The sequence below is a fragment of the Melitaea cinxia genome, chromosome 7 (genome assembly GCF_905220565.1).
Source record: "Melitaea cinxia chromosome 7, ilMelCinx1.1, whole genome shotgun sequence".
NCBI lineage: Eukaryota > Metazoa > Arthropoda > Insecta > Lepidoptera > Nymphalidae > Melitaea > Melitaea cinxia.
In genome coordinates, this window is record NC_059400.1 from 12,460,225 (window position 1) to 12,476,669 (window position 16,445).

At 32.4% G+C, this 16,445-nt stretch overlaps 1 long non-coding RNA gene across 1 annotated transcript; it reads left to right on the forward strand.

The window, feature by feature from the left end:
* The first annotated feature begins 2,679 nt into the window (after positions 1 to 2,679).
* LOC123655017 lies at positions 2,680 to 15,909 on the forward strand. Its single transcript, XR_006743305.1, has 3 exons — positions 2,680 to 2,805; positions 15,825 to 15,832; positions 15,899 to 15,909. It is a non-coding gene; the product is annotated as an uncharacterized LOC123655017 (long non-coding RNA).
* The last annotated feature ends 536 nt before the right edge of the window (positions 15,910 to 16,445 follow it).

A 16,445-nucleotide genomic window follows, 5' to 3' on the forward strand; every position in this document is an offset into this window, starting at 1 on the left:
AATTGAAAAAAATAATTAATTAAATAGCTACACATTATTTCAGATAATTCAAAAATACACTTCAAATCTTGGCCAAATTTTAATGAGACAACATGACAAGCACCAGCTTTCGATCCAAATAATAATCATCAAGATCGATATACTCACTAAAAAGCTATGATGCAACACATCAAAATACAGTCGAATTGAGAACTTCCTCTTTATTAAAATACCTATATAAATAAATAGACGCCTCACACTCAACGGTCTCCACTAGGATTAATTCCTGTGTCGGGAATGCGGAAACACACAAGCACAAACGCCCAGACCATGGCAAACACCTGTATGGCCAATACAAATGCTTGCCATGTACGGGTTAGATACCCGCAAAATATCCGCAATCGATGAAGAGCCACAAACCAGTGCTGTGACAGTTGCGCCCTCGCGTCGTCCGTCGGTTAAAAATAATAATAATAACTGTTTAGCTGCTATACCTATACCGTAGTCTAGATTATTCGACAATGTTTACATTAGTCTCCTTTGTTCTAAAAAAGAAATAAGCTGTCAACTTTTTTATTTCTGTTACACTAAAACGCTTTTTTTTATTAAATCTTTAAAGCACAAAATATTTAACTGTCAATGATTTTATTTAACAATAAATATTAAATACACTGTTAGATTGTTGTACTGCTTACTGTTTTACTTGTTTAGTAACTGTTTTGTTAGTAAAATCCGTTCAGGTCCATAATACAAGACAAGAATCAGATAAAAATTTTCTATTAAATTATCGTATCTCTATTTATTGAAACGAAATATTCAATAGCGCCTCACACACCTAAACTGAACAAAAAAGTAGTATAAATGCACAAGGCATAACCATTTTTAATGTCAGCCGAGGTCACGACGCGACTAACTCGTAGAAAAAACGGTGCCTAACACGCTAAGAAGTAGACAGTCAACAAAAAATGATTCCGTAAGATTGGCGCGGTGCAGCGTTTGAACTACTCTACTAGACGTCTGTTCCGCGATTCGGCCTACCGCACACACGCGAACATTTGCACGCACACATACGCGTTTTTTAGTTTGTCTTTTTTAGTCTATCGGTTGAAATTTAAGATAATTATTATGAACACGAATATTTGTTTGTGAAGTAGTTTAAGGAACTAATGGTTTATCAGCAAGTGTTTTTTTTGCATAATTACGTTAAATATTTAATAAATTAAAAATTTATAAAATGAAACTTTATTTATTATTATTATTTTTTCTGTTTGGAATAAAATAAGAATATGCAGAATTGTAGACGTATAAAAACACGAATGTATTAAATAAAATATAATATGCAAAATTGTATTTTATATGATATTTGCTTTTAGTTTTTTATTACGTATATTTGACAGTGTCAAATATTTTAATAGTAGGTATTGATTTTTTTTTTAAATTAAAAAAAATTGAAAATAATTATGTCGACGAAAAAATATAATTTTATTTTGCAAACATGTAAAGTTCAGGGTGAATTTAAGATAGGTTATCTTATCTTTTAAATCAATATAAAACTTCGGTATTAAGCTTTGCAATGTGTCCTTGCATCGTGACCTTGTTCATGTTAATAAATATAAGAAGAAAAATACAACATTGATGCACGACTTCAATAGCAACTTTAAATTTAGTCAATTCTGAAATATTTTACCTACCATATTTTTTTTATTAGTTATATACTTGTGGTACTATAATTTTTTTACTATATACGAAACGTCAGTGTTATTTGTTCATCTACACTTTTCTTTAAAATACTGTCACTAATTCTGTCATCTTTTTTATATTTTACTAGCGACCCGCCCTGGCTTCGCACGGGTACAATGCTGATACTAAATATAAAATAAATATAATACATGGGCTAAAAATGTGTTTATTTACGACATCACATAAGAAACCTCTAAAACGATCAGTTTTCCTCTACTATATTATACGTTTATTATACATATAAACCTTGCTCTAGAATCGCTTCAGCCTGTAATATCCCACTACTGGGCATATGCCTCTTTCTCCATGTAGGAGAAAGATCAGAGCTTAATCCACCACGCTGCTCCAATGCGGGTTGGCGGATATATTCCCTGCTATGAGTAACGATCGCTATCAGGTGTACATGATAACAACCGGGACCGACGGGTTAACGTGTTCTCCGAGGCACGGTGGGGAGACCCACAAGGACTGCACAAACACCCAGACCACGCCAAACACCTGTATGGCCAATGCAAATGTTTGTCATGTGCGGGGATCGAACCCGCAACCGCCAGCGTAACAGGTACAATTCATGGCTGTAACCGTTGCGCCAACGCGGCGTCAGCGCGGCGGCTCTAGAATCACTCTAGGTATATAACAAAAAAAACCGCATCAAATTTCGTTGCTTAGTTATAAAGATCTAAGCATACAGTCTGTTGTTTTATACTATGTAGTGATATTGAATAAACCATGTCTTACAGTCCTTTTAATACCGTTTTTTTTTAATAAATATTTTTTTATTGTATATAATAGGTCACATTTATTTTACGTACATTTTATATTTTTATTAATACAATTTTTTACATAACAAAACGTACATCAATCAATTTAATAAACGTTATAGTTTCTAACATATTATATTATAAAAAACGAGTGTGCTTTAGATCACAAGAATAAGTTAAACTTCTTTATCTCCATCTAACTTATATCTCCCTCTCAACTTCCATTAGTCTCGCCCGATCACACATTTTGTAACACTCTCGTTACGCTTTCACCAGCTTACTCCTCAAGTCAAGCGTATGTAAAGAAGTATTACTTAAAAAATAAGTTATAAACTAATTGACATACGGTTTTTGTTTTTTGTTATTTACACATTACTCTCAAATATGGCTTGATTGGTGTTCGATATAAATCCCTTCTCAGGCCTGCTCCATATAGAAGAATGGTCGGAGGTTAATAGCTGCGCTGCATCTATTAGATGCTTGGTTGGCTATTAGGTGTCTATGAAAACAACTGGGACCGACAGCTTAACGTGCTCTACGAGGCACGGTAAGGAGACCCACAATAATAGACAACCAGACCGTAAACCCGCGATTGCCGGTGCTTAGACGTTTACAAAAACACTTGTGCCACCGTTATACTTTAGATTTTAAAATAAAGAAACGTAATTAGTACGTAGCGTATAAGCTAACCACGCACTGAGTTTTCATGAATCATTGAGAACATAACGGGTTTGTTTAGTATAAAATGTACGAATAATTTTATCATATATAAATGTAAAAATATTTTTATATTATAATGTAAAATAAATAACTCTAGTATAATAATTATTTGTTAAATCCTGCAACCTAAGCACAATCAATGCAAATAAATTACTACCATGAATAGATAAAAGGTGTTGTAAATTCAGCAGTCGATATGCAAGGTTCAACGATCTTATTTATATACGGAATGAATAAAATCTAGACTTCGCCGAAATACTGGTTCCTAAATTTCGTTTATCTGCTAATATATAAATAAATATATTAATTTTAGACATATTTGTTTTATGATACATAGTATAAAAATGCGTCTCAACATTTAATATATATTTAAAAATTATTGTAATATATTTGTTGCTAAGTTCCGGTTCGTGTAAAATAATTGAGAAAATTTTAAAGCTTACATTAAAGATGTTTATTTTATAAGTAAAGGATCTTAAAGCCTATATAATATGTCATTAATATACTATTAAATATACTAATGGAAGTGTTTCATTAAATAATTATGTGATAAATATTTGTAAGAGAACCAGTTTGGCTATTTAATTTACATATTGTGGCTTATTAGTTCAAATACAAACTTTTTTTACCATTTGAAGTACAGAATTTTTTTAGTCTAAAACATATTTTGCTTTTTATAAGGGTACATGCTGTGGAAAATTTAAAAAGAACATCATCAGATTGGGGACTAGACTTGCATCATACCCACCTTTACGATAGTAGGGTAGGTACCCTTTTGGTCCCTGGCAAGTCGGTCGAATCGAACTTCTGTCACCTCTCACTGTTTGCAAATCTCTTTGCACAATCCTCACGCTTAGATCCATGCAGTACCAAATCTCCAACTTCTTCGATTCGATGCGAGACGTCTATGTCTGAAGTCCAAAGACGCCAAAAAGAGGTCCTTAAAAGCTTGCGCAATCTAGACGTGAATAAAACTAGTGGTCCTCACGGAATACTTGCCATAGTACTCAAAACTTGTGCACCTGAGCTATCTCCAATCCTGACACGCCTGTTTCGTCTTTCTCTAGCGACAAGACATGTGCTGAAAGCCTAGAAGTGAGTTAACGTGCAGCCTGTGCCCATTGAGCTGACCCTGCCAATAGAGTGTCTATGTTTTATCACATATAATAAATAATTAAACTTTAGTTTATTAAATTAAAACAAAAGAAATGTTAAATTAAATAAAAAGTTAAACTAAATAAAAAGTTAAATAAAAAAAAATTGATGGTTTATAATTACATATATTTTAGTTTTGGAAAATTTACTTGGACTTTTAACTGAAACAAAACTTGCGAACAGAATAAAAAACAAAATAATCATAAATGCAGGTGCATTATGGAACCCTAACTAGAATTACTTAGTAAGACAGTATCTATTTCAAGACAGTTTTAATTAATTTTCAGTAATAACTACGTGGTATTTCAAAAAGAAAAAAAAACGGCCATTTGCGAGTCAGACTCGCGCACCCAGGAGTTCCGTACAAAAAAGATTATAAAAAATATTTTTATTATATTATGATGTAACTATAAATTTATGCTTTTCGCAATTTTTCCCTTTTCTATGCTATAAGATAATGCTTCGTATCAAATTTCAAGATTTCGAGTTTGACGGAAAGTACCCTGTAGGTAGGTTAGGTAGACTAGTAGGTAGTATTTGATATGAATTTCAGATTAATACTTTCACGCGTTCATGAAAATAAGGGCCTTGACAGAAATACGGACAAAAAATGATCCTATAGGGTTTCGATTTTTTTCTTTAGAGGTACGAAACCCTAAAAACTATCATGTACTAATAGAATACTTATATAATTGTGTTTACCACGACAAGAAAAAAAATGAGAACATCATAAACATAGTTGAAGTTAGTTAAATATACATAATTAGGCATAACTCAAAAACTGTCAGATCTCTCTCCCATACCTCCATATACCATACCTCCGAGAAGAAATCAAATTTACCCTATCTTGATATTTTTTTACGCTTTGTTCGACGGCTTTTTAACTGTGAGTATTTTTTTTGATTAAAGGACTTATTATGTGTGCTATGAGCACAAAAGGTTTTTATATAATAATCACCTGGCAAAAGATTACGCGGAAAGTAAAGCGTGAAATGACATCTTGATCAGATGAATATGATAATTAACATATACAAACCAAAAACAAAAATTAGTAGAAATACAAATATCCATCCCTAGGGGAAATTGGACACATAACCAACCGTGCTTGAGCACCTACAGTTGACGAAAAAATTTGCATATTTGTGAAATTTAGAAATTGCTAATGTAAGTTAATCCCAGGCTTATTTTGCGTTATAGCTAGTTATCTATAATTTTCAGTTTTCAGATATTTTCCTTCGTATATGCATAATTCTAGCTTGGTACCAAATATCAGCTTTCTAGGTCATCTAGAAGTAGGTTAGGTTTTAGATCTATAAGTGAATCAGGGATATAAATACACTTTTTAAACTCTAATTAATCAGTAGTCGTTTGAAGTAAATTAATGGAATTTTAGATTATTTACAAACTAAGTCTTTAGTTAGTAGTAGTAGTTAGTAGTAGTTTCAATAGTTTACGAGCTGTGAAGAGGTCAAAAGTACCTCGAAATGGTTCGCGTAATACACACGGCACTTTGCGAGTTCCTTTTATTCACTTTGGCTGGACACACTGCCGCTTGTTTGGATATAATAAAGTATGTGAGAACATTGTTTCTTAAGCCGTTGAACCAGCTGTTGAACGCGGTTTTTCCCAAACTTGAGGTCTACGTATATCGTTATTATATAAATAATTGTGTTTGCTCGCAAACGAAAAAAAAAACCCTTTTTTACATTGACAAGTAGTACCACGTAGGCAGTCAAAATAATAGTCAATTAATTACACAATATTAGGTATAACTCAAAAATTGTTCATCAGATCTAGATTAGATTAAAATAGTACCACACGAACAGCACTTGCTTTCGATTAAAAAACAGAATCATCAAAATCGGTAAACCCATTTAAAAGTTATGATGTAAATACATTAAAAAAAGTCAAATTAAAAACCTACTCCTTTTTTTGAAGTTGGTTCAAAAATTATAGTGACATTAGACTTAGATGGATTTATCTTAGTTATTTCTATAATGATGTAATTTTTTATCGGATGCCAAATAATTTTTAGCTTCGAGTTTCGTAAACCTACTTTGGTAAACCACATCATTAACAAATCAGAGATTCATACATAGACAAGTACCGAGACGTTATTCAATATATAAACATTTTAACACACATTATTTATGGTTCAGAAGAACATAGTATTATTATTTATTATCCCTTAAGCTTTTCTTTGGGTCATAAATAGTAACATATTGTATAAGTATTTTAATAAATGATTATTTCTATTGTAACAAACACTCGTACTTAATAAATGTTAAAATTTGAGTTACGGTAAAATATTAACAAAACTATGTAGATCATAATATCATTTGTTGTGTGAGACATTTGAAAAGATATAATTAGGTTTAACTGACTTCGAAAAAAATGTAACCTAGGTTCACCATTCGACTGTATTTTTACACGTGTTACCTCATAGTTTCTTAACGGGTGTACCGATTCTGATTATTTTTTTTTAATCGAAACATGATAGTTCCCACGTTGTCCCAGTTAGATTTGATCGAGTTTTGATGACTTTTTTTTTGAGTTATGACTAGTAATGCGTATTTAATCGACTGTTTTATCAAATACCTTCGAAGTATTACTTTTTTCGTTTGCGAGCAAACACAAGTTTATAAGTTGAATATTAACAACATTAAACATTTTTAAAATTTTGTTGCTTGTACTATAATATTATAAGATATAAAATTGTGTTTAGTATAAGTTTGACATCCCTTTCTATCTTTTTTTAAATGATATATTCACTAATAAACACGACTAAAACTGTGTTCTTATATAAATAGTTTTTCAGTGGATTGTAACTAGCATAGACATTTAATTATGTATGTAGTCAATGTACTGAACTTGCTAAATACACAAAAAACCTACCTAATATGAACGTGTCATGAGTCTGACATAGGCTGAAAAAATAGTTAATGTATGTTTGTCACGTTTTTAATTTTACATTGAAAGTAAAAAAAATCAGTTAATGATTATCATTGATAGAAACTCACAATAGATTTATAGCAATTCCAGGTATTTAAGCAAAGTTTTTCATGTTAAAATATTTAATATTGTTTTATCCAATAAGTATTTTATAACATTGTTTTTGAACACAACATTTTATCTGGCAGAAATGGGAAGTATTCTTGTGACGACTGCCTGCAATTAAACTTACTACTTGATTACAATAACTCAATTAAGGTTAATGTAACCAAAGTAGACAAAGCTAAAATGTATGTAGATCAGCTGTAAGCGTAGCGTACGTACATTCGTATTTGATGATATTATAAAAATTCTAATATTTCTCAGAATCAACCTTGCTGAACGAAGTGAATTTGGAACATTTACAAGTAAGTAAGTAGTAGGTAGGCCATTTATAATGATAATATATTATTTTAAATTGTTTCTTAATTGAATAAGTCTTCGAGTAATATTATACCAAAGGAATGTTATTTGTCACCCCAATTGGCTAAAAGGCAACACAATCATTGTCCGAATAGATTGCACAAGTCTTGATATAAAACGTAAGCCGGTATCACGTCTCGGCGCTTCTAAGAATCGGCGATGCTGACTTTGTAGCCACGTTGAGATCGAATGCCACCCAAACCGATATTGTGTTAACATTTTAACAAACTGTTATTTTTATTTTAAAAATATAAAAGAATAAGTATGAAAATCGTAATCAAATGATGTAATAAATTCAAAATATTTTGTTATCCTAAATGACTAATATATTATAAAGTTAGAATTTGCAAAAGCCTAATTTACATTTGCTATTGTACGAGTAGTAGGTATATCTTGTTATGCACTTAAATCAAATATAAGAATAAAAGTTTTGTAATTCTAAATGACTAATATATTATAAACTTAGGATTTGCAAAAATCTTAATTTTACCTATGTAACTAATCTTATGTAAATAATGAATTTTTATATTTCTTATTCTTATTTGAGATACGATTTTCAAATAAAAATCGCGAGTTAAATAAAATACTCGAAACGATATTCTTGTATTAACAAGAAATATCCTTGAGAAATTGATTATACAACATAACACAATACGGATTTTAAAAAGTTTTCAAATAGGTACTACGCATGCAGTGCAGTATATCAGTCATATTTATTTGTTAAAAAATTACGAAAAATACGCGACAAAGTTAATAAAGTTACTGAATACTATATAGGAAGACCTATTTTCGTAATATAATTTATTACTAAGGAGTATGTAGCTCCCATCCTAAGTCTCCCCTGATTAGTATGCTTTAAAAAAAGGAAACTCCCATACATGTTGTAAATATGGTTAAAAACTTAATGCAAGGAAAACTCCTGGCGTAGATGAAAAAAATATTTGATATTAAAATAATAGATAAACTGTGCCTTGTAATATGTGACCTTATTAATTCATCCTCTTGACTTGTAAGTACTCGAATGATGTGATGGCAGGGTGTGTGAACAAGTACATAGCTTTTATAAAGAAAATAACATTCTTTGCAAAATTGAATGCAATTCCAAGTCCGAAAAAAACGTTACAGACATGCTTACAAAATCTGCTAATGAAAGCAATAACAACGTAAATAATAAACGACGCCTTAAAGCAATATTTATTGATATTTCACGAGCCTTTGATAAGTTTTATCATCAGAAGTTCACCGAAAAACTTTAAAGCACTGAAATCCGACGCAGTATTGCACTGGTGCAAAAAACTTTTAGTATTGTTCATAGGAAGTATATATATGAATGAATGCCTACGTGACTCTTTGCTAGTATTCTCGAGAACCACCCAAGGTTAATGATAATTAATTAATAAACTTAATTAATAAACGCTTCACAGTCAACGGATCCCCCAGTAGGACTGTTTCCTATGTTGGGGGTCCAGAAACACGCACAATACACAAACACAACGCCCAAACTACGACAAAACTTCTATATGGTTCTATATGGTTTTTAATTATTTATCATTTTATAAATGCATTAGCCAATTTAATACTAATTTTCGGTCTCTCTAGCTACGGACGAACCTGTAAAACGTCTTTTAATAAAATATAAATAATTACGCATTTTAAAACACATTGTCTCGCCTAAAATTAAGCATAAATTTTCCTCTTGCCACTTGAAACTTTTCAAGCATTGTGGGTAATTGTCCAGGACCATCGGGCAACCATCCTTAGGGAAATAAGGACGCTCCGAGAAGCTTGTGAACGCCCCAGGAGACTTTTGAGCTTCTGGAAGGAGCTGGGATGGCTGAACTAGTCAGCCCTTTTTTTCACGCATAATGGACCATCATTGAGTCTAAATGCGGGAAATCGAGCCCACAACTACTACTAATACTACTACCCCATAACCTATTATCAGCTGAAGAAACAGCCGCTCACGTGATCCTGGAATGCAACGGAGTGGCCAACACCGGGCAACCATCCTTAGGGAAATAAGGACGCTCCGAGAAGCCTGCGAACGCCCCAGGAGACTTTTGAGCTTCTGGAAGGAGCAGGGCTGGCTGAACTAGTCAGCCCTTTTTTCACGCATAATGGACCATCATTGAGTTTAAATGCGGAAAATCGAGCATACAACAGCTACTACTACTACTACTACTACTACTACTACTACTACTACTACTACTACTACTACTACTACTACTACTACTAGCCAACATAACCTGTCATCGGCATACTACCACGCGAGGGACTTGTGTAGTCTTTTCTTGAACTTTTTTTGTTGTTTTTTCCAAAGTAAAAGGAATTATATTTAGCATTATTTTGTTATCAATAACAAAATCAATATTTTTGTAAATATTAAAATAAATTTAATGTTTATAATATTAAAAATAAATTAATAGCTAAAGAATTCATGATTCGGTTCAAGATTTAATTATAAAGATGTGTGGATTCAGTGGCGCTCTATGTCATGCAAGACCAAAGAAGTTATATATAAGTTCCTTGTGCAAGACATAATTTTATAATAAAACAAAGTTTTTTTCTTGGCTATTCTTGTTTGAGAGAATCTACATTCCGAATCTGTATATAATGCATTAATTAAGACAAATATAATATTAATTTTTAAAATGACGATTTAAGTCAGCGTTACTAAGCGTCAAAGAGTGTCATTGTCAGTTATTTCAGTTATTTTTCATGCACTGGCCTTAAGTCATTTCTTAAGGAGTAAACTTTAATAATAAAAAGGTGCCAGTAATAGAATGCTCTTAAAAAAAAATCAAAATATATTCAATATACAGAACTTGACCTGCCACGGAAAGTTTATGGAATAGCATCAACCATTATACAAACTCGATCAATATACTAAGCTTCTCTGAAACTAGTCGTCGTTGCATTCGTAAATCTGCGGTCATTGGGGTAGGTCGAAGCTCTTTCTAGTAAGGGCTTTGCCCTGACGAGTTCAAAATACTCTTAAACTTCAGCCTACAGACAGGGTTCATAGACGTTTGAAACGAGTGATATTAATGAAACAATATCAGCAAGATTTGGTTTTATCATAGAAAATAAAATATGAAATATTATTGAGATAGTTAAAACAAATTTATTTACGCATGTCATTTTCGATGAAAGATGTTTCGATACAAATGTTTGCTACGATAAATCTAACTTAACGATTTACATATACTTCTTAATTATTTAGTAGTTCTAATTGTTTCTATATTATATGAAGCCATTGACATTCGATACAAAGAAACTGTATCATGTATTAAAAATTTATTTTGCTCAAATTAAAATAGTGGTCATATGTTCTTCATTCTGTATGTTTTTATAAGATGATGTCGCAATGAAAAAAGTTTTTCGCTTTGCATTACATTATGGTTATATCGTACCACCTGTCTCTTAGTGAACGCATCGCCTTATAGTCTGTTACATTAGCAGATAGAACAAAAGGTAGATGTTAGAAATTGTTAAAAATATTTTTTAAATATTTTATTTAATGACTTTTACGTAAACGTGAACATATGAGCGTTTGGGTGTGTTTGTAGGTTACTTATAGCTTACATATTTCTCTGCAATAGAATTTTTATATTTTATTTTAAATATACCCATTAAAATTTTTGCAGCTGTATATTTTAAATATTTAAAGAGAATTATGTCAATTTTATTGTTATAATATTTACCGTAAAATATATTACTTAAAAATCGTACTAACGTCAACGTCGTGAGGTAAATTACTTTTAATTATTATTTTTACCTATAATAGAAACTCAACACCCGACGAACACTTATTGATGTAACATTCTGAGAATCGTTGTTTTGCTTGCTTCGATAATGTGAACATAATTTGAGCTAATTTGACATTTTAGACAGTTTTCACCTAAACAAAACGTAAAAGTAAATACGTACTCTTTTTAGTTAATAACTTTATAATTTTTATACATGCCTGTAATTTTGTATAATATATGTCTTAGAGGCTAAATTTTAATAAATCATTACTTTTAATATTACTTTTAACAATTTTACATCTTATAAAAGGAAAATCTAATTTCCCTCTTAACTACTAAAACTATTATAATAAAATCATAAACTTCAAAATATTAAAGCAAAATCTTTTCACACTGTAAGAATTTAAGGCTCGAAGGACGAAAACTGTTGTTTTTAAGAGAAGGTCATGGATACTGTTTACAAATGTCTAAATTATCTTAATTTAAATTAAACACGAAATACCTGTCAGAGTAGTAAGCGAAAAAATATCTGTCAGAAAAATATCTGTCATAGTAAGAAGATGTGACCGATGATAATCCGCCAATCTCCAGGAAAGCAGAGTTAAATAAAGCAAAACTGTGTGGCGGAATAAGTTCTTTCTCAATAGTATAAATGTTGGTCTTTGCATAGCAGTTATACGTTTACTGTCAATTTGCACAATTAGTAATACAAAAGAAGCCTATTTTTTATTTTATAAAATAATTTAAAAATCTGCTTGGAAATATTTGAAATGCTTATGATTCGAAAACTCTTAAATTTAAACAACACACTATTTTGTGTTAAGGAGTCCTATTTTTTCTCAATTTTAAATTTTAGGCATTAAACAAAAAGGCTTATTTCATCAGCGATGTACTTTTTCATAAAAGTGAAAAATAAAACCACATAGGTTTCCAAAGTAAATTCAATGTTACTAATGTTATCATTAATGTTAAATGTTCCTAATAATTTATTAAGTCTACCTACACAATCGAACAATTCTCGGAATCAGCTTAATAAATAATTATGTTTGCTCGCAAATGAAAGAAAACCGACTTTAATTACATCGACAAGTAACACAACGTCGTAGGTAAACGGAAAACAGTCAAGTAAATACGCATTATTAGACATAACTCAAAAAATACTTGTCAAATCTCGATTAAATTTTAATGAAACCACATCACAATCATTAGCTTTTGAATAAAATAAGAATCATCAAAATCGGTACACTCAGTAAAAAGTTATAATACAACCTAAATCGAAGAAAAAATAGTCAAGTGAATACGCATTATTAGATAGAGCTCAAAAAATGCTTTTTAGATCGCAATAAAATTTAAATGGGACTACATGTAGCACGCCACCTTTCGATTAAAATAAAAATCATCGAAATCGGTCCACTCAGTCAAAATTTGAGGTAACATACATAAAAAAATACAATCTAATTGAGAACTTCCCTTTTTTGGAAGTTAAGAATTGCTTTTATTGTGATCTGTGTTGTTACGGGAGTAAAGAATATAGCTTCCCCCTCTCTTCTCGTGGGTGTCGTTAATATAAGACAGTTCCACTACTACCTAGGAACTTAAAAAGCCGACCGATGGCGGGATTACCATCCAACTGCTGACTTTCAAATATACAAGCTGAAGACGAGCAGCAGCGTCTTCGGTGCGACAAAGTCAGTCCTGTGGTTACCAACCTGCCTGCCCAGCGTGGTGACTACGGGCAAAACACATGAGCTCACCCATTTTGGCGCGAACTTGTGGAGGCCTATGTCCAGCAGTGGACTGTATCGGGCTGAAGTGTGATGAAAAAATCAACTCAATTCTCAATCAACAATCACGTTGAGAAACCCAACGTGATCGGACAATTTAAATATATATATATATATAGTATATATAATAGTATACTATTACCACACCTGTATGTATAGTTTAGGTGCTCAATGTAGGTTTTAGAATTAAATAAAATTTATGATAGTTTTTATTTTTTACTTAAAAAAACTCATACATTTAAATCTCCTAAGAAATTTTTAAATTACAAAATAAAATGTTTAATATATTCAATCCTAACGGCTCATTAACTAGTGCATACTATTTGCATAAAATTATTTTTTATAATTCTATACCTAAGAAGCTGATATTTCTAAGGAACAGTTAAGTTCTATAGCAGAAAAAAAAATACAAATAGGTATTGTTAAAATAGATATAATGTTATTTTTGATTTCATAGATTAGAATCTAGAAAAAGTTCTTTAATTCTTTTTACTCCTATATTCTTTCATAATTCACATGCAATGAAGTTGCGGAAAGTTATAGCAAATCAGTTTATAAAGTTGTTAAAGTCGGAGCGAGTTCCAGTGCTGCGCTTGACCGGCGCGGCGGCCGCGGCGACGGCGACGAGGAGGACGCAAGGGCGCCGTGCGTCTTGCCGAAATTATTCGGGGCTCGCTGCACAATCGATTTTTCCCACCCGATGCGGAAAATTCTTCGGGGCGGAGCGGGTGAAGCGCGACGGGAGGAGGGGCAGGAGGGGGCACAGCGGCAGGGGGGCAGGCGGAGTGCAGCGGGGCGGTGCAACGCGCGCCGCCGTCCCGGCCGTCGGGCAGACAGTAGGACGGCGACGCCACTGTGAGTCGGTGACCACGGCGCGAAGAGCGCGCTCGCCGCACCGTGACATGTAGCGCGGCCGTCGCGCCGCAGCCTCGCGACCACACCGCCGGTGGCGGCGCGCCGATGCGCCTGCCGTCCGGCTCGACGCCCGCGCCGCTACAAGTACAGAGCCTCTTCAATACTCTTAACGCCCGAACCTCGCTACCAGTGCCGCTATCACTGTTACACCTGAAGCGAGCCTTTCGTCCCGTCTGTATCGACGACCGTCGTCGGATGGAACCCGGAGTGCGCCGATTCGCATCAAGGTTAGACGAATATTTGAATGTGAGTGTTTGTGCGCCGCCCGCCGTCGATCCTGAGCGCCCTAGCGCAACCTCGTACTTCAGCCGTACGCGCACTCCACACACCGTTATTTTATAGGTAGGTCCGAATTCGATTAGGGAGACTAGTGATTCACTTAGAACTACAAGCTCAGTGCGATTCTGTCGATGTCACTATGGAATTTTTGACTCTTGAAAACATAATATTTTCACTTCAATAAGTGATAATGCACTAGTAAAGTATTAATAAAAGAGTCCATCAAGTCCGCGAAAAATTGTTAGACAAAATTTGTTAAGTTTTATCCTTTGCTAACAATGTATATACCACAAAACATTGAAGCCTACAAACTTTAAAGTTAATGTTCGCGCCTACCAACGTAATAAACACTACTCATCATAGATAGACATTTATATTAATGATAATTAAGAAAAATACGTGTATCTATAATAGAGTGCACTTCACGTACCGTAAAGGACACGTAACGTCTCGACTACGTCGCTACCCTTCTGACTTACAATGAACGTTTGCAGACAGATGCGCTTCAATAAAGCCAATTCGTTCGCTACGTGTATGCGCCAAAGTTATTTGCAACCGAAATAAATATTAATTCATAGTTAACGAACTACCTAAGCGACTATGTGCATTCTGAGTCATTGTACATGCTTTAACTTTAATCCGTATCTGATATCCGATAATAACTGAATAATCGTAGCTGTTTTTAACCGCGTGGTTTTGTGTAGAATCTTAAATAATATTAATTGTATTATTTAAATTTTTTTTAATTCTATAGTGAATTTGAAAACTTTTATTTACATTTACGGATATTCTCATTAAATTTTAGTATATACTTTACAACAATATTTATTCATTTTATATGTTCAACTAGCTGTGTTCCGTGATTTCACACATGTTAATTGGAGGAAAAAACTTTAAAAATATTATATACCACGGTAAATGAACTATCCACGACAAAAAAAAAATCTTCAATGTGTCTCAGTAGTTCTTGAGATTAGCGCGTTCAACAAACTAACTCTTTAACTTTATAACATTAGTATAGATTACTTTTAACAGCAACTAATATATATATATATGTACATATATATCAAGCTTATAATAATTAAGTTAATTGTTTATTAAGGATAGTTTTTAATTTGGCGAATCCATACTATTAGTGTAAAAAAGTATTGGGTATTGCATCTTTGGATTCCCTTATCTTAAGATCTATCTCGTGATTTAGATATTACTTTTTTATTGTATCATGGGCAATATTTTTGTATGTTATTTTTTTAAATTTACTTACTAAAAGTTATACCATTGAATATTAAAGTTTCGTGCTGATTGAATAGTTTTAAGATACTTTCTAGATACTATTGTGACTTGACATATTTAGTGGTGTGCATCTTTTTATTTAAGTTTGCCAGCTTGCTTCTAATAGGAGGGTGGATAATTATGTAATTATTATATATATATATATATATATTTAGTTCATTGGTTACTAAATAGCATTGTCATAAACCTGCGTGGTTTTTAATGCTATTTATATTAAATATGTACAATATTGTTTATTTGATAAATAAATTAAAAAAAAAAGAGTAATAGGTAAAGATGTAATAATCACTTAACATTTATAAATATATGAAATAACACAATAATTAATTATGTAATAATAGGGTTTGAAACCTAATGTGCAATGCTACTACCTTCCTAACAGCTAACTGCTTGGCCGATTTTTATGTTTTTTTTTTGTTTTTTTTTATAGCTTTGAGAATAGGTCTTGACGTATTTCATATTGCTAGGTGATTATGCTTTCCTTATTTAGATTTTTGATGTGAGGCTTCTTTAGAATAGTTGTGATTTGAAACTAGATGAAACTAAAATGCGTCACGAAAAGAAACAAAACCACAAATGTATAGGAGGGAATGGAACAAAATACATGACTGCTTAAGACGCGTTTTGCATGGCGCTTACGACCTTATTCACGAGAC